This window comes from Crotalus tigris, unplaced genomic scaffold (assembly GCF_016545835.1).
Source record: "Crotalus tigris isolate CLP2741 ecotype Arizona unplaced genomic scaffold, ASM1654583v1 scf7180000024319.607755, whole genome shotgun sequence".
Lineage (NCBI taxonomy): Eukaryota > Metazoa > Chordata > Lepidosauria > Squamata > Viperidae > Crotalus > Crotalus tigris.
In genome coordinates, this window is record NW_024100491.1 from 172,168 (window position 1) to 192,866 (window position 20,699).

A 20,699-nucleotide genomic window follows, 5' to 3' on the forward strand; every position below is an offset into this window, starting at 1 on the left:
TACATATATATATATGTGTGTGTGTGTGTGTGTGTGTTTTCTGAGGTTTTCGTGGGTGTTTGTATGTATGTCTTTGGTTATTCAGGTTTTCTCCCGCGTAAAATTGGAAGTGTCTTGATGGCAGTTAAAAGGAAGAAACAGCTACGACCACACATTGTTCCTAGAAGCAGGAAGCTGAAAGCACCAGCCTGAAGATGACGAATGGGACTTCATCAAAACATCGCCAAGACACTTCCAATTTTACGCGGGAGAAAACCTGAATAACCAAAGATAGATAGATAGATAGATAGATAGATAGATAGATAGATAGATAGATATAATCAATTTTCTAATTTTACAATCATAGGTATTTAATAAGCAAAGTGCATTGTCTGGGTCTATTAGTAATACAGTGGTACATATTAACTTTCTCACTCTAGTCCAATACTACACCATCCAGTGTTTTTTTGGTCCTCTCTTCTTCTGGTGGTATGTATTTTTCCATACTGGGCAAGTTCTTGTTACTGTTAATACATATACAATTAAATAAAGATATCTTCATCACATTTTCCTGGTATTATACATAATATTGATAGTATCAGTTTATAATATCTTTTCTAGCCAAATATCTCTCAATTGCATTTGCACTAAAAATCCACTTATTCAATCAATATCTTGTTTTTCTTGCTTTTTAAAAAAATTTTAATTCCCCATCAATATTCAAAATACCTCTATCACTTATGATTTTCTCATAATAAAATATATTTGGGTAACCAAAAGCCTCCCCTATTCAAACCCTTTTAGAATTTTCATATTTCCCATCTCATAAAAAGTATAATATTCTATGCTTCTAATTATAATAATCTTTTTATTTCTAACAGTTATCTATTTTCTTAGCCATATTCAAACATCTCTTTAGTAGTATAATATCCCATCTAATAAGTCAAAACCTCTATTTTCTTCAGTTTTACTCTAGCTTTCTTCCTTTGCTAAATAACTTTCCAAGTCAGCACATTTAAATCATCAAGTAGTTCTTCCTCTGTTTTTGTATATATTGTTTGGAATGAGGAAAAGAATTGGATTGAAGTGTTTCTGGAAGAACGCGTAACCCATTTATATTCAATAAACAGCCTCCATCCTTCTCGTTCAGTTTTTCTTTTCATTTCTTGTTTGTCAATATCCAGCATTTCTCCTAACAGCTTTATTATCCATTTGATCAGCTCTTCTTCCTTATCCTCAAATGTGTTCTGAGATCTTGACAAGTAATATATCTTTTCCATTTCCATTGTTATCACAGCATCTTCTAATTTTTCATTTGTCTGTATCTGTCTGTTAATTCTTGCAGACATTTCATTACCAAACTAGCTAATATCATCAGTGCTAATAGGGAGTGGGGTTTGTTCTCATTTTATAGACTATTGGCTTGCCCTGTCAGTGTTGATAGGCATGACCTTAGTGGCTCCTTGATTGGACAGTTGTGCTAAATGTTTCTCAGAGAAAATACTTAGACAAAATGCTGAATCTGTTCTCATTAAGGCTATGCCAAAAGCAAAAACATGCCTGGATATTTTTAAGAAGAGATTGGACAGCTGTTTGTTCAGAATGTTATAGGATCTCCTGCTTGAGCAGAGGGTTGGCATAGAAGACCACCAAAGTCCCTTCCACTTTTGTTATTCTATATTTTGTGTGTCTTCAGGCTGTTAGTTGGTGTACATGGATGGACTCTGCTAGTTTTATTTCTGTTTATTCTGCGTAATGGTTGTCTTTACACTGTATGTTATAGACAGTGGTGGGATTCAAATATGTGAACAATCAGTTCTCTGTGTGGATGCCTGGGCAACAAAAAATTAGCTACTGGTTCTGCCGAAGTGGTGCGAACCGACTGAATCCCACCACTGGTTATAAATAACTTCTGGTTTTTTGGAAAGGAAGGTTGCTGGACCTTTAGTTCATTTTAGCATATTTTAGAGGGCTTTAGATGGTTTATGTGCTATGGTGATGACATGTGGTTGTAGTAGTCTGTTAGTGGCGATGTCTGTTTCTGAGATGTATGTAGTATAATCCTTTTCATAGCTAGTTTGGCAATGAAATATCTACAAGAAAACAACCAAGCTCAGAGAGCACCAAGAAGTCCATTTTAAAGTATATTAAATCCACTTTAAAATATTATTTAACTGTTTATTCAATCTGTGCACTGGGGATACAGAACATATGACCTCAATGCTGTATCTGATCTCTTCAGAGCCCATTCAAAAATTTATGATGTATTGTAATTTTTATTGTGAAAGAGGGAGTACCTTATTATATATTATACATGGAGAATAATCATATCAGCTATAATTCATTAGTTTTAATTTTCACTAAATGAAATGTGAATTAGACTCATGGAGTTCACAGAATCCAATCTTCTGCACAGTGTAAGAATCTCAATTAAGGATCCCAGACAAATGACTCTTTAGTTCCATTGGAAGACATCAAATAGAGAGGAACCCATGATCAATCTGGGTAATTGATTAACTGTTGAGACATTTTGTTAACATCTGTGTTCCTATCATTTAAATTCATTATCCTGTTTCCTGCAATCTGAAGCAAGAAAAAAATAGGTTTCTACTTTTTTCTATATATAATGCATTTTTAGATATTTAAAGAATGCTATAATATCCCCCCCCCCAACTTTTTTAAAAAATTAAACATATCTAGCTCTTTCAATTGCTCATCGTAGGACTTTGTTTTTAGTTTCCTGGTTATTTTTGTTGCAGTTATTTGAACTTAATTGTAATTTCTCTGAATCCTTAAAATATGGAACTGAAAAATAAACACAGTACTCAAAGTGGGATCTGATTAAAAGAAATAGAGTGGAACAATTGTTATATGTTATATTGATGCAGCCTAATACTGCATTTGCATCTTTTTCTTTCTTTTTTTCAGACATCAGATGTCAAGCTATATTTAGTTTTGAATCAAATAGTATTTCAAGTTCTTTTTCACAAGTAAAATTACCAAGTCAGGTTTTTTTCACCTTTTTATATTAAATTTATATTTAATATTTGATTTTTGTTTCCTAAATTAGTAACTTTGCCCTTGTCACTGTTAAATTTTATTCAGTGTCTCCATTCCACTGAGATTGTTTTGAAATTCATTTTTGCCTTCCACAGTTTTGGTTGTTCAAAACTCAATTTTGTATCATCTGCAAAATTATATAAATGTTCCCTCAGCCTCTTCTTCCAAATCATTAATGAAAATATGCAAAGTAGGGAAACCAGGACTGGTCCTTGCATCCTCCTACTTGATAAATCTCTTCAGTGTAATGAGTAACCATTTATTATCATTCTTTGAGCCAATTATGCATCCACTTAATCAAGCTAAATAGTTTGCTAAATGGCAGGTCATGAGATATTTAGTCAGATGTCTTGCTGAAATTAGGGTACATGAAGTCTTCAGCCTTCCCATTGTTTATGAAGAAATGATCTGATCATAACATGAAATAAGATAAGTCTGAAAGATTTATTCTTAACAAATCTATGCTAAATTGGTCATTGCTCCATTGTTTTGCATTGTTTATAAGCTGCATAAAGACACCTCTAGGCAAGATGGATGGCATGCAAGTCTAATAAATAAACACATTGTTTTCTAGGGTTTTTACATACAAATCTCTTTATTATTCACTCTGTAATCTTTCCAGGTATTGAGGTCAGACAGACTGATAGTCAATATGCTGGATCTTTGTTCTCTCTGTTTTTTATTATTGGAACTCCCAGTTGTCTTCTCAGTTGACCATAGTGTCAGCTCCTATCACAGAGATTGAACTTTCCCAGTAGGTAACTTCTCAATCTGAAAGAGAAACACATAGATCTGGGCATGTACACAATAAAAATATTACCCAGTGCCCACCCTTTCTGCTAGTTCTGGAAAGATTTTCTCTTTCTTTTTCTCAAAGCTTGCCAGACAAGAAGCTAGAAACCAGTTTAATTTAGCCTCTCTTCTCAGTTACAGATCTAAACTGGAATTTTTAGATGAAGGCATTTTCAAGTGTCAATTGAATCTAAAAAAATTGAATCAGTATTAATCTATTATCTACAGGAATAAGTAAACATTAACTAAGAATTGTGCTAAGTTTAATTTCTTCTTTATATTCTGCTAATTAATACTTTATTAGATCTAGTATTTATATTCTTTGCCTATAATAGTGGAACTTGAAATCTTCAAATCTAACTTCCTTTTAAATTATAGGGAAACCATCCTACATTGTTTACATCAGTATCTTGGTACATAGAGTTGTTATTGTTGTTCTTAGAGAAGATTGAAGCAAAATATTGTATCTCAAAATATTAAGGAGCTCTCTCTTTTCTTACCATCTTACTGTCTTTTCTTTATATTTTTCACTAAATACAACGTGCTTAAAAGTTGGCGAATCCTTTTGAATTTTCAATATTGCTGTACAGATATGACCTAAAATGTGATCCGTTCTCCACACATCCTAAAGACTAGATAAAGGGAACTCAGTTAAACAAATGAGTCAAACACATTATACTTGTTCTTCTATTCACAAACTTTTAAGCATCACTGTAACTAATACATGGATTCTTTTTTTCCCTTTTAATTAAATAAGTTTGTTGTTGTTGGTATTGGTTGCATTCTTTGCTAACAGTTCAGTATGAATTTCTCCTTTCTTGCCCCCAGCTCTGCAGATCTAGAACACCTATCTCTACTCTTCTTTGTGACCTGCTCCTCTGTCTCTTTCTATTGGTTACAGCAATCTTAGATTCCATGTGTCTGTTTATTTTTCCTTGATTAGACGACTGAGTCTTCATGGGGATCTATTTTCGAAACATTATACTGACAACAAAGTCCTGCATGTCTACTCAAAAATAAATTGTTCATTACCATTAATTCCTTGATGGTTGCAGCCTTAAACAGTGACATTCTGTAGTTTTTACTCTAACATTTTAATCCCCTTTATATAGAATGAAATGGAGTAACAAACAAACCTTAAAAGTGCAACCTTCTTTTCAGATTGTTATCTTGTCTCCCTGTTCAGTTACTCCTTTCCTAAAGGGGCTTACACAAAGTACAGAAAGGGAGAAGAAAAAGAAATTAAATTGTTGAGTGGGAAAAAATAGAAAAATAACAAAGAACATTCTTCAAGTGAAGCATCTGAAAGCTTTAAATTAAGACAGAATGTGCGAGGAACAAATGGGGCCTGACAGGCTTATCTAAAACTGAATACAGAGTGGATTTTTAGAAGATTTTGCTATTACTTAGTACAATGGAAAAGTACGAGATCCTTATCAGCTTTGCCACATAACTACACTATTATCAAGTGGTGAGGAACTGGAAGACAGTCACATCTTAGAATGTATGTTTAATATCATATGTAAGATAAAAATCAATGCCCCAAAACAATGTAGACAAACTTGTTTAACCTATTTATTTTTATCTTGGAAGAAAAGTAGCTATGGAACTAAGTTTTCATATAACCTGCTGAACTACCTACAGCAAGAGTAGGTAAGATTTCTTCTGCTGAAGACCACTTTTCCTCAGGAGTAATTTGACTGCGGCCCACCTAGTAGGCAAGATTGAAACCAGCAGAGTAAAGAAAAGTGGGGGGGGGGGAAATCATTGCTTTATATGAAATCAATCTGAGGCTACTAGTTACTTATACTGTAAAACTTTAATCTCCATGCTCTGAATTCCAGGAAAGCTCAGGAGTTCATTACCTCATGACAATTACAGGATTATCCCAATTAAATATCTGACCTGAGGCATACAAGAAGATTTATTTAGGCCTAGCCTTTACTTTGGAGTAGATAGTGTATGCTCTGATATAGAAGATATTAGACTGAGCCCTTTGTTGTATCAAATTACTTCCTGATCCTGACTAAATTTGTTCTTGCCATTCCCTCCCCAGTTTGAGCAATCTATTAGGACAGTCCAGAGTGCAGGAGCCTATTAGAAAGGCATTAAATGGCTGCTTGGAAAGTTTCCCAATGATCCTGACAGGCAGCGTATTGAGCATCTGGCTGGAATTTGAAAGCAGCAGGTTACTTGACATAATAATTCTCATGCATTTTCCTACTGTATTAGCCAAAGTTATGGGCATTGTCTGGTTTACTGAGGACTGTCAGCAGAAGTGGCAGAAGTGACCCATGGAGCACTGGTGGAGGTAGACAAAATGTGATTCTGATTAAGCACAGTATGAGTTCATATTAAAGCTTCTACCTCTAATGACTAACTAGGAACTGCAGTTGGTCCAAACTTCAGCAACCTATGTACTGGCAAAGCAGAGTCATTATTACCATATGACATTTGTTTGGCAGTAACTGCATTGGCTGCAAATAAGTTTCTAAGTGCAATTGAATGTGTTGGTCTTAACCTGTAAATTCTATAAAACTCGGTACCTGACTATGTTCAGGATTTCCTCCTCCGTTTAGAAGGCCTGTCCAAATACCCTCTATTAAAACAAAATCCAGAGATTGAGTTTATGTATCTTTCTAAATCATTGTTTTAAATAATGGTTCATAAAGTAAGCATCAATGGCAAGATTTTCACATTGTGTTAAGCCATAAATTGTGATTTAGACATTCCAATGACCAGATGTTGAGTCAAAACTAAGCAAGCCACATTTTTCTTTAATCTAATGTGTAACCCAAGAAAATGTGTAGTACTGCACAATTTCTTAATATTATATAATATAAAGATGAGAGCATAGTTTCAAATGAATCAAATGAATTTTGAAAAAATAAAGAATGAGAGTATATGAAGGCTTTTAAAATGTACTTGAAATTTCATATCATTCTAGCTAGGTCCAATTCTAGAAAACTTTCCTTACTTTCTTTGATTTAATTATTGCATCTGTCACACAATAATTCTGGCATAGTCCTGATACAAACTCTCTAATCTATTTTCTTAGTTCTTCATTTAATTGTATTGCATCTCTGAGCATTTTTCACAACTGGAAGAATAGATGAATTAAGGGAACTGAGTACATTTCATTAAAGTTCCTTAATATGAACCATTTATGTACATACTTTAGCTTTTATTGTGGGCCAGTTCATGGCTAGGGCTATATTAAAAATCGGAGGCTTGTCTGGTAGAATCAGATCCTCAAGGAAGATACGTCATGATTGAACTTGGCTTATATGGTAAGAAAATACTTATAGTGGGATTGTATGCACCAAACCAGCAACAGGAACAATTTTACAGATTGTTACATCAGAAAATAACTCTGTTGGATTATAGGTCAGTGATATTAATGGGAGACTGGAATGGTGTTTTAGATACACAAAAGGACAAAAAAGGTTTTTCTACTTTCTTCAAACAGGTTAAATTACCTAAAGCTTTTTTTGATTTGAAAGAAGATTGGGAATTGAGAGACTATTGGCATGAACGTAATCAAGAGGAAAGAGACTTTACTTTCTTCTCAGATAGACACCAATCTTTCTCAAGGATTGACTTCTTCCTGATTACAACAGATTTATATAACAGGGTGAAGAATGTAAAAATTTTTCCTAGGTCATTGACAGATCATAGTCCAGTTTGGATGGTTGCTGAGAAAGAGGAGAGGAGATCCTGGAGGTTGAATGAGAATTTATTTAAACAAGAAAAAAATGTTCAAAAATTAAAGGAATGTTTAAAGGATTATTTTGTTTTAAACATGTATAAGGGAACATCAATGTCAATGGTATGGGATGCAAGTAAAGCCTTTATGCGTGGGATTTTGATAAAAATGAATAACTTTCATAGACAAAAGCAGACTCAGAAACGTAAAGAATTGGAAGATGAGATTAAATTAAAAGAGAAGCTTTTAATTTCAAATCCTTTAGATGAAAAGGTGAAAGGAGCTATAAAATTGTTAAAAACACAATTTAATATGTTGATGGCTGACCAAGCTGCAACTAATTTAATGTTTATGAAGCAAAATACATTTTGTAATGCTAACAAACCAGGGAGATGGCTGGCTTATCAGTTAAGAAAGAAACAGAGACAGAGAACTATAGATAAAATAAATTATAATGGTAAATTGGTTTATCAGAAAGAATTGATTAAGAAATCTTTTTAGATTATTATCAAAAGTTATATAAGAATACTAATGTACAAACTACAGATATAAATAATTATCTAAGCAAAGCTAATCTTCCTAAATTAACAGAAGATCAGAAAAAAGAGATTAATGGTTTAATTACCAATGAGGAAATTGTGACAGCTATTAAGCAATTAAAATTAGGCAAAGCGCCGGGTACGGATGGTTTGACAGCTATTTATTATAAAACCCTAGTAGAAGAGATGATTCAACCTTTATGTGAGCTTTTTAATAATATATTACAAGGTTTAGAGATTCCTCCGTCATGGCGCAATGCTTTTATATCTTTGATTCCAAAAGAGGATCAAGATCTCACGTTGCCCAAGAATTATAGGCCCATATCTCTCTTAAATGTGGATTATAAAATTTTTGCAAAAATTATAGCTAATAGGTTTATGGGGGTCTTGCAGCAGCTTATACATAAGGACCAATCGGGTTTTACAACTGGAAGATATATGAAAAATAATGTTAGACAAATCATTAATTTATTAGAATATTTAGATAAAAACAACCAAGTCTCTGCAGGGCTGATATTTTTGGATGCTGAAAAAGCCTTTGACCAATTGAACTGGCAGTTTATGTTATCTTTAATCAAGGAGATGAATTTTGGACAAAATATATTACAAGTTTTATCTAACATATATCAAAAACGGACTGCTCAACTTATTGTTAATGGGGGTTTGTCAAAGGTTTTCACAATAGAAAAAGGTACAAGACAGGGATGTCCATTATCTCTGTTATTATTTGTTTTAACATTGGAAATTTTGTTGATTAAAATTCGGGAGTCTCAAGAAATAAAAGGAATAGAGATTAATAAAAAAGAATATAAGCTAAGAGCTTTTGCAGATGACTTGGTTGTTACTTTGTCTCAACCTACTTATTTGGTAGTAAAATTACTACAATTGATTCATCAATATGGGTGTGTTTCGGGTTTTAAAATCAATAACAATAAGACTAAAATACTACCCAAAAATATGACTAATTGTGATAAACAGACCTTGGTTAACTTAACAGACTTTGAAGTTGTTGATAAGGTAAAATATTTGGGGGTCATATTATCTGCTTCTAATGTAAAATTGTATAAAAACAATTATGAAAAGTTGTGGATTGGGGTACAGAAGGATTTAAAGAATTGGGATAACTTACAGTTATCTTTTATGGGTAGAATTGCAGTTATTAAAATGAATGTCCTACCAAAATTTCTTTTTTTGTTTCAAATGTTACCTATCTTAAAGAATGAACTTAATTTAAATGAATGGCAGAAAGGTATTAACAAATTTATTTGGGCAGGGAAAAAACCAAGGGTAAAACTTAAAATTATGCAAGATTTTCGTGAGAGAGGTGGACTCAAGGTACCGAATTTGAAACTATATTATGACGCTGTGGTCCTAACATTGATTAGCAATTGGACGAATTTAACAAATGTGGAAATACTTCATTTGGAGGGTTGGGATTTACTTTTTGGATGGCATGCCTATTTAATTTTTAATAAAAAAGTGGATCGGGTTTTTAAATCTCATATTATAAGGATTTCTTTGCTTAGGGTGTGGAGGAAATATTATAAAAGTGATTTTAAAATACCATTATGGGCTATACCTTGGCATGCAATAGAGGGGATAAAGAGAGGAGTTAAGATGGATACGGTTTCTTATACACAACTACTTAGATGGGATGGTCAAAATTGGCAGTTAAAATCTTTGGAAGACTTAGTACATGCAAACATTACTTATTCATGGTTTCAATATAGACAAATAGTGGACAGATGGAAGACGGATCGTAATATGGGTTGGCTTAGAGAAGATGAAAATCTTTTTAAACAAGTAAGGGATCAAAGACCAACTCATATTAAGAGGGTTTATGGGGTTTTAGTTGAAATGGATTCAGAATCTGAATTAATCAAAGATTGTATGATTAAATGGGCACAAAATATTGGTGAACCAATCCCATTGGATACCTGGGAACTTATCTGGGTGAGGAATGTTAAATTTACACAAGCGCAGAATTTAAGAGAGAATTTTTACAAAATGTTTTATAGATGGCACCTTGATCCACAAAAAATGTCTATTATGTACCCTGATCTACAGCCTAAATGTTGGAGATGTGGTTGTTTGGACGCTACTTATTACCATATTTGGTGGTCGTGTAAAAATATAAAAGCTTTTTGGATTAAGATATGGTGGAATATTCAAAGAATCTTTAGAAGGAGGGTTAAATTTACCCCACAATTATTTTTATTAGGTATTCTTACTGATTGTGATGCTAAGGAAGTTATATTGATGTTAAATTTGATTACAGCCGCAAGGCTGTTAGTAGGACAATATTGGAAGAAGGAATCTTTGCCTACTTTACAAGAGTGGTTTTATAAAGTTTCTTACCTGGCGGAAATGGCAAAGATTTCGGCTTTCTTAAAGGAGCAATCTCAAGAGAAATTTTTTGTTATATGGGAAAAATGGATAAATTTTATACAATATAATTTGGATATGGAAAAATATCATTTAGCTTTTTCATAGTTTATATAGATTGTTTTCTCTTTTCTTTTTCCGTCTTTTGTTTTCTTTCTTCTTTTCTTTTTTTTATTTTTTTATCTTTCTTTTTCTTTCTCTCTCTCTTTCCTCTCTTTTTTATTTCTTTTTTAAGTACTTCTTTTTTTAATGTTCATGTTATGTATATTTTATTATTAAATATTTTATAAGTTGTAAAAGGTTTTTTAAAATTTTAAATAAGCCTATATTCAGTTCTGGGAAGTTTGGGGAGGGGGGAGGGGGGGGTTGGGAGGGATTGGATGAGGGTTGATTTGTAAAACTTTTAAAAAATTTTCAATTAAAAAAAAAAATCGGAGGCTATATGGTAAAACATATTTGGCTAGATGTTAAATCTAAACATGAAGAAATTTAAAGTTACAAGTATCTACTTCAACATTCAGCTAATTGAATTCAGATGCCAAATACTGTACTGTATTAAAGGACAAGACCAAAATCAAATTGGAGTTATGGTGATCCTGTTCTCTTGCTGGCTGTTCATGTATCCATGAGCAGAAATCCAGAATAAACTAATTGGATTATTTTTTCTGATAAGGGACTAAGAGTACATTTTATCATACATTGTTTGATAGAAAAAGAGGGGTTCCAGTTAGGCAGGTATCAATATCAGATTCATCTGGAACTAGAGATGGAATTTTAAACAGTCCAGGACAACTATGAAAACAAGAAGCTTGAAAATGACATGATGTCTGGCAGCTAAAATAATGAAAATTGACTTAGCTAGAGTGGCAGTTGAAAATGGCCTATTGGCTTCAGTTCAGAGAAGGGATGGCTAATGATCCTAAAATGGACTAGGTGGCATTTACACTCTTGAAGACTTTCTACCTACAGATAACTAGAAAGATTGGTACAGAATTTGGAATTTGAAATAATGTGCATGTATGTTATGTTTGTAACAATTCTGTACACATATACATGCTTAGAATTCACTAGAGCTGAGCTCAAGGGAAAATGCACTTGCACTTTTCAAACATCTAAAGAAAGGGAAGGAAATTGTCTTCACTGATATGCAGAGCAATTAGCCACAAATTGTACATGCAAAGCTTAAGACTGAGTAAATGAAACTGCTTTTGCTATATTTTATAAATAGGTTGAATAAACATTTGGTGAAAAAATACTATAATGATGTTTCACAGTATCTTTTAATCAAATCCTTCAAACCCTTAAACAAATCCCATGGCAGGGGGGTCTATGGTACAGTGAATTTTCTGTCATATCCCTAAAGCATTTTACTAGGTCAGCCCACATGTACAAATTTACTCTACAGTAGTGATTTTAATAGCTTACATCCTAAATCTCCTAATACAGTTTTATTATTGCTATTGTTAACTATGAATTCATGATCTTCTGATTTATGCAACTTTCCCATCTTCTGCTAATCATGTAAAAGAGAGCTAGTGGCATATCCAAGTTAACTTCTCTCTATGCCTTTTCAAAAAATAGGATGAATGCATTCACATTATTATTAGATACGCATTTCACCTTTTTTTGTATAATTCAAGATTGTATATGTAATAATCCTACCCACATTTGACCCACAACAATCTTGTGAGGTGGGTTGGATTGAGAGACAGTCGTAAAGTCACCCAGACAGCTTTCATGCCTAAAACAAGAATAGAACTTTCATGGTTTCATGGTTTCTAAACTAACACCTTATATTTCTTTCTAGCAATGACCTACTCTGTTCTTTAGCAGATCTATTATATTGGTCCATAATTATTCTCTTTTATAAATACTACAGCTCCACCTTGCATTTGTTGCTCTGCCAGTACTATTCAGTTCAGTCTGTATTCAGTTCAAGAAATTGAAGTAGACGGCCTATCACCCTCTACTTTGCATGTTTTTGTTTTAACCTGTACTGTTTTGGAATATATTATGCAATAACTTTTTTGTTTTGGTCCTCAAAAGCAAATACAATGAACCTAGCCACTTTCAAACATGCTTCATAATTAGGGAGGAGGGGGCTGTTAACAAGCAAAAAAGTAGCATTTGGTATATTTAGGAGTTCAATCTATATGTAAATTTCAGCCATATCCTCAAATGAAAAATAATTCACAACAATTTATGCACCCAGTTTATCATGCAATTCCTTTTGTCATTAATTAATGTACACACAATAGAGATGCCATATTTTATAAAACAATATCAAAGCATTTCAGAGGAGCCACAAATAGTGGACTTAGTCCTGCATGAATAAATAAGAACCCAATCAAACCTTTATACATGGTGGAGGGTAATGTTAGATTACATGTTTTTCAGTCATTCACAGGAAGGTCATATTAATAAATGCTAAGGCTCAAAAGTTGCCATTTCCAGAACCTCATCTGTCTAGCATAAGAAGAATGTTCTCCCACAACTGCCAAACATCAGTTTCTCCAAGGTGAATTGACAATTACTTCTAAAATAGAGCCAGAGAACTATGGGTCTTTAAATTCTTAGACTTTATTGCCATAAGTATTTTATACTTGCAGTGGTTCTCATATCATTCATTTGTCAACTTAAATAAACCCTAATTCTTGTCTAAACAAGTTGCTTACTAATTTTTTCAAAAATAAGAGACTGCATACTGTGTTTAAGACTTGCTTTTTCTGCCTCACCAATCCCAGGTCACAGAGTTCCCACCAACACAGGGGTGCTGCCAATGAATGTGTAGTTACTGGTGTATTTGTAAAACTATGTGCTGCATTTCACTGTGATATAATTATTAAAATGCTTTAGGTGATACATTCTGACAATGCAGCATTCATTGTAAAAGAAAGAATGGAGGAAAATGGAAATATTTATAAGAAAATCTTAATTTCATTATTGATGAAGATTAATATATTACAGTTTATTTTTCACAATCAATTCCATATTTTCATAACAAATTAAATAGTTTGTTTACAATCAGATTGTTAAACAGGCTTCTCTAAAGGCAAGGAGTAGGTAACCACATTCATAAATTCTGAATGTTCATATTTAATTCCTATTCAAATATTTTGCTATAATCCAACAGCTTGAAACAATAGTGCAGTGATATTCAGACCAGTATTTGAATGCAAAATGTATTTTCTGAAAAATCATACTTGTATGGTGTAAAAAGCATATTGTTCTGCATACATAAAAGCCGTTCTTACAAATGTGACTTATTTTCCAGGTTCAGCAAGAAACATAGCTGTCTGAGAAACTAAGGTTTTCATTGTCAGATTTCATTTGATTCTTCTGGTCTATATAGGGGAGATTAAAACACAGGAATTATATTCTAATTTTGAAGGCACATGGAGGATCTTGAATACATTCAGATTACCAGGTACAATTTAAGGTCTTGATATTAAAATTTATCGTCTACCCAAATGTAGAAACGCTTTCTAACTATCATCTGTAAATAGCTGGTATTTCAGAACACATTTCTTACCTACTGCCCTTGTATCTTTAGACCAGTTTCCAGTCTCCAGCTCACACATGTTGACTGAAAAATCTGAAAGTTGTAGCCCAACATACCTAAAAGGCACTCCAGGTTGCGGAAGCCTACTTTGGAAATGAGAGCATTCTCAAAGGTTTTATCAGTATCAATATGCAGATTCATCTGGAATCAGAATTTAACATTTTTTCCAACTTTAGTGCTGGAGGACATCTTCAGTTTGTTGCCTCTAAGTTGGTTAATTTATTTTTTTTTTAACTGAAATAGTTTTAGGTCTCCATAAAAGAGGTTGGATTTGAAAGCCATCAGACATGAAGGGGGATATTAACTAGAAGAAATTCTGACATTTTCAGAATCTTCATGAGGAAGGAAAACAATGAAAAAGAAAAAAAACAACATGAATCTTGACTGCAGAAACAGATTTATTAAAAAGTGAATTTTCTTTATGTAATCAGAAAGCTAAAATTGCAGCAAAGCAAAAAAAGATAGAGCAAAGTCTGGGTAAAGGAAGCATTGTGGGATAAACCTCCTACTGCATCAGTAAGAAAAATCAAAAATCAAAGTCGTATTTGAAATTTATTATATAGCAAGCTACCATTCAAAATATAACTAGGGAATATTTAGATCTGTTTTAAACCAGCCCTTTGTCTTACAGTTAGTAAATTCCTTAGGGTTTCACATTACTGCAGTTTGATATTTTGCCATTAGCCACATGGAAGGGCAGGCTCCAAACAAATCTTTATGCAGAAAGGATTTATCCCTGTCAGTATGGAACATTGAATGACTGACTCATATTTAATCTATTGTAATTCCTCTAGAGATACTTGAAGCAAACTGCTAATACTGTTCATTAGACTAATCCCTACGTGACTTTTATGTGAAGCTCCCCTTGACAAACAATGACCCCCAAACAATACTAGCTGTTGTTAAATTTGCATTTATAGTTTTCAGAGCTCATGCTTTGCACTCAATAAATTAATCTGGCATTGATTGGTGGGGTGTATTAAATTGATATTGTTTGTGTAACTTTACTGTAGTATACTGCATTTTATTTTAATGTTCTACTAGGTCTTTGATGGGTTATAAAAAATGCAGTAAAATTATTTATTAGAGTTGATAAAGAATGCTGACCATGAGACAATGGATAGTCAGAAAGGAGGGTCTTTTTCGTAAATCTAATGTGTGAGGCAAGCATTCCATCAAGCGTCAGGTTCAGATAAATAACAAAATAATAAATAACAATTTCAACAATGGGTGCAAACAGGACAGTTTGAAATGCTATTAGATAAACAGAATATGATTCAATAAAATCATATCCCCATGCCTGTTTAATTGAGATGGTTCAAGAGCACATGAAACCAGGACTGTGAGCAAACCTAACAATGACACCCAATAAAACTTCTCCCTCAATAAAACTTCTCCTCCATTTCATTTTGGCTGAAATTACATTTTATTAGATTATTAATAAACTAAACAAGACACCATGAAACTCAATTGCAGGTGCCAATCTGAGAATGAAGGAAATTGATACCCTTATTCACATAGTCTATCCTGTATTGTCCTTCATTTCTATCCACAATTTTGAACTTCTGTTAAGAATAATATCTTTCTTTTCCCTCATTCTTATATGGCAATTTTGGGATATTGTATTTTCTATCCAAGTATGGCTGTGACCTCTTAGTAGTTCAGGAATGTCCAAGTAGGTAGATTAAATTAAAATAAATATTATTTTAGGATCATTATTCTAACAAGAATCTATGAACATCATAGAATCATAGATCTTCTAGTCCAACATCCTGCCAAGGCAGGAGCCCTTATACCATCCCAGGCAAATGGTTGTCCAAAGTTTTCTTGAAAACCTCCAGCAATAAAGTGCCCACAACTCTGGGAACCAAATTGTTCCATTGATTAATCATTCTTTCTGTTAGGAAATTGCTCCTTATTTCCAAGCTTGAATCTCTCTCTGATGAGCCTCCTGTCAGCGCCGTGACAATTGAGAAGCTATAGCCATTTTATCTTTTGCTTTCCTTGTGCTTTTTCCTATTGTTTGGGATTCTCATGTGTAGAAGGAGGAAGGGGGGAATGCTTGAGCATTTTCTGTTAGCCATAACATTTGCAGCTGGGTGCAAATGTTAGCTAAGGTCAATGTTAGAAAAGTTGAAAAGTTGGGAGGAGAGCCCATGTTTTAGAATAATTGGTGAATGTGATTTATGACAGCCTTTCTGGGGTGGGAATTATAATTTGTTACTTTGTATCAGGGAGGAGGGAACTTTAGTCTTGGGTTCAACTATGTAAATGTCAATACTTCGTTTCCTGAATAAAATGTTCTTTGAAGAATAAATCGTTGCCTTTAAATTCTTTTATATGGTTTCATCTATCGGAACCATGACACTTCCACCCATTGCTTCTTGTCCTGCCCTCATGTATTATGGAGAATAAATAGATGCCCTCTTCCCTATGACAGATTTTCAAATATTGCAAAACTGCTATCATTTCCTCCCCAAGCCTTCTCCTCATTAGGCTAAGCATGTCTAGTTCCCTTAGCCATTCCTCATGTTTAGACTCTAGATCTCTTATCATTTAGGGCTTCAGCATTTTTTTTAATCATAGTTTGCAGAACTGGATGCAGTACTCCAAGTGTAGTCTCACCAGTGCAGTATAAAGTGGTACTATCATTTTCCATGATCTTGCTCCTATCCCTATGTTGATGCAGCCTAGAACTTTGTTGCCTTTTTTCATAGCTGCAGCACACTGCTTACTCATATATATAAGAGATGATCCACCAGGATACATAGATCCTTTCACAATTACTACTGATGAGCTAGGTACTTCCTATTCTGTACTTACGCATTTGGTTTTTCCTGCCTAAGTTTTCTCATGACTGAACTGCATCTTGCTGGATGCTCAAGACTTCCAAGATCCTTCTGAATCTTGAGTCTATCTTCCAAAGTGTTGGCAATTCCCCCAGCCTGGTATCATATGCAAAGTTGATGAGTTCCTCTTCTATCCACTCATCTAGATTCCTTCATCTAGATTATGAAGTTGTGGAGGAGCACCAGGCCCAAGACAGAAGTTTAAGGTATCCTATTGCATGCTTCCCTCCATGGAAATGTATCTCCATTGATGATTACATACTGATTGTGGCCAGTCAGCCAACTGTGAATACATCTGATGGTGGTACTGTCAATCACACATTGTTCTATCTTACCGAGAAGTAAGCTATGGTCTATTTTGTCAAATGCCTTACTGAAGTCAAGATATACTCTATCCACAGCATTTCCCTGGTCCACTAATTTAGTCACTTAATCAAAGAAGACAATAAGGTCTGTGATACCTCTTGTGTCACTGAAAGAAAGCTAAATTCATCTGCTAAAGCACATGATACTCTAAGGAATCTGGAGTAGAATCTCCTATGGAAGTGCCCTTGGTTAAAACAGTATCCTAGGACATTGTGAGAGGAATGAGAAAAACCTCTAAATAATCAGTGCTTATACGGATACACAATTTTTATTAGTTGCAGCAAATCAACTTTACTTTTAGAATCCTTTTAATTAAAAGAGAGATAGAAACATTGTTAATAAATTACATTGTCCTCAAACTGTAACTATGCCCTTCTGATGGCTATTTGGCCAAGCTGCAGTCCCAGGCTATTGGTTCCTTTTCTTTCTAGATCTGAAAACTCCCTCTTTACCATAAAAGTTCACTCCTGCTTGACTGATGAAATCTGATGGACTTGCAGCCCAGTGTCTTACCAACATAGGTCAAATAGCCTCTTTTGAACAGATGAAACAAAGCATCTAAAAGCATTGATTCCTGATAAGACAGCAGTGCTTATATCATGGCATACTATAGAACTGTCTAAAGAAATGACTTCATAGGATCAATATTCTGAAACAGATACAAGATTTGAACTAAGACATTGTGCAGCCAGAGGGGAGAACACATTGTCGAAGTTCTTATTGCTGTTTCTGCAATTTAGAGAAAGCATCTCAGATGTACTTAACTGGCTCAGGGAAATGAAAGGACCCAAACAGCTGTAAAAAGGCAGTTTTGAACTCTCCAAACTCTTCATTATTACATGACCTCCTTTTATCTTTAGTGGCCATAATTATCCTCACAGGCACTTAATTGTTGAGGCCTGAACGCAAGAGACCCTTCAGAGCTTACAGCACATACTGTTACCATTGAAACTAGAAGGCCTAATGATCAATTAATATTAATAAAACTGTTTACCTTATATATAGATGTAGGAGGCATTCAGTCACTTCATTACAACATTTTAGAGTTGCATCTAAATTGGGGTTATTATTTCTGGGCTGCAAAACTCTGGATAAGCACTAAATAATGTTAGTTTTCAATATTTCTTTGACATCTTTTAGGGGTCATTTGAATTATTAGCAGCTGTAATCTAATTTTATAATCCCAGAACTGTTTGAAATCTTTGCTTGAAATTTTGGGACCTGAACAGCAGAATCTTTTGATTTAAGCCCAAGACTTAGCTGGAAAAACAGGTTGGCTTTATCTTTGAATTTTGTCCAGAGAATGCTTCTCTGTATAGAGGGAGAAGGAAGAATATGTAACATCAATTTACCAGCCTGGAATTTTTTACTTGGAATTCTTTGTCCAGAAATTGTAATACCAACTTCTGCAGTATGCTAGAAGTGGCGGGTTCCAGGCTCTATCAAGTAATCCAAACATCCGGAGATTAAAGTTTAGAAGCTGAGCTTTCTATTATTTAATAGTTTCCACTGAAATGAAATACCTTACAAACAATACAGAAAAAAGGAAGAAAATTCTATTGTATATCATCTACTCTTATTACACCTTATGAATTATTTCCAACATTCAGTATCAGTTTTTTTTCTCTTTCATAACATGAAGTCACTCCAAAGCATTTTATGAATACAAGCAATTCTCCAGTATTATGTTTCTCTTCTGAATCTCATGTTCCTATACAGACAGACAGACAACACACATAGCATGCATGAATGCTCCTCTCAGATTGAAACGTCTGCTAGAAGGGTGAATAGGTCTGCTTACTGTCAAATTAAATACACTACATGACTTCAGAAATTGCTTCTGCCTTGTAATCTCCCATCGGCAGGAGTAATCAGCAGTGAAAGTGCAGGAAAGAAGGTAGTGCTTAAGCTACCTGCAGCTTGAAATGGTATTGCTCATATGTGCATTTGGTCGGCATCTTCAGATTCATACTTGTGAAGATATCTGCATTAGAAAATTTGGAAAGGGGAATAATCTCAAAGGTCATTGTTTTATGATCTACATATTAAATTGGAGCAATGCACAGTTTAATGCAAGCCAACCCAACAATGCAAAGCAAACACAATAACATTTCCTATTACCATTGCCTTTTTCTACTCTAAATTAAGTGAGTCATTGGAATACTTATTTTTTGTTTGTTTCTCTGTATTTCTTTAGTAATTTTACTAGTATAATAGGACCTTTTTCAATCAAAAATCTTTTTGTCTTGAACTACTGATTAATATGGAAAAAGAACTAGTAGTGCTGACATGAACTTGCTGCAGCATAGTCCTGTGAAAATTAGCTGGAAAATGCATATCAAAAGTTACTCTGATCTGATTATACAGTTTAAATCTTTGATATTCAACTGTATAATGAGATCAGAGTGACTTTTGCTATGCTTAAAAATCCCCTTTTGTCATGTTTACTTTTTGCTAATGCATCTGAAAATATGAATGAATCATAATTACTAGTTATTAAACTTCTGGAAAAATGAAATATGATCAATCCATGTAATTAGAAATCCTTCCCTAATGGTTATTAGAAAATCAAAGCAGGAGAATTAGATGCCTCATGTCATATGTAAAATCAAAGTCTGGGGATATCTAACACATTTGTGCAATGTTTTCTTGAACAAATGCAGCATTTCCAGATTTGTGGCATTCACACAGAAGATCTATGCATTTCATTTTAACAAGGTTGCTCTTAGAACAGAAAAATGGCATTAGGAAAGAAACAAGTAGCACTGCTGGTTTCAGAGCCACACCTGGATTTCATGACATATTGAAAACTGCAGTCCAAAATTGTGTTTGTTAAGGAACTTGAAGTGGGGGTTTCTTGGGTTTTATTTATTTATTTATGAGACTTATATACCGCTTTAAGTGCAAGCACTCTCTAAGCGGTGTACACCAGTAAGCAATGTATATATATATATATATTTACATTGCCCCAAAAAATCTGGGTCCTCATTTTACCTACCCCTGAAGGATGGAAGGCTGAGTCAACCTTGAGCCGGTGAGATTTGAAACGCTGACCTGCTGACCACAGTCAGCTAAAGTGGCCTGCAGTACTGGACTCTAACTGCTGCGCCACCTTGGCTTATGGTTAGGTTAAGATAATCTTTCATTCTAGAGTTAACTAGCAACTTGATAGGGTTAGATCAGGGGTCTTCAAACTTGGCCCTTTTATGACTTGTGAACTTCAACTCCCAGAATTCCTCAGACAGTGTATTTATAGTAAAGGAGAGCCACATGCTCTCCTTTACTATAAATCCCATTGCTCTCCATGATTTACTGAAGAGCTGGAAAAATGAAGTGGTCAAAAAGGCATTTAGAGCACTTCTGGAAATCAACAAAGGATGAACCTAATCAAACATAGGAGAGAGCCACTATTAAGGCATACCTTGAAGCAGTAAGGATGTCAAACCTTTATTGTGTCCACA

At 34.0% G+C, this 20,699-nt stretch overlaps 1 long non-coding RNA gene across 2 annotated transcripts; it reads right to left on the minus strand.

The window, feature by feature from the left end:
• Positions 1-3,615: 3,615 nt before the first annotated feature.
• LOC120299895 lies at positions 3,616-7,177 on the minus strand. Of its 2 annotated transcripts, XR_005554498.1 has the most exons (3): positions 4,968-7,177; positions 4,332-4,463; positions 3,616-3,810 (listed from the first exon to the last, which is right to left on the minus strand). It is a non-coding gene; the product is annotated as an uncharacterized LOC120299895 (long non-coding RNA). The 2 variants fall into 2 exon arrangements; XR_005554499.1 differs by lacking the exon at positions 4,332-4,463.
• Positions 7,178-20,699: the final 13,522 nt, after the last annotated feature.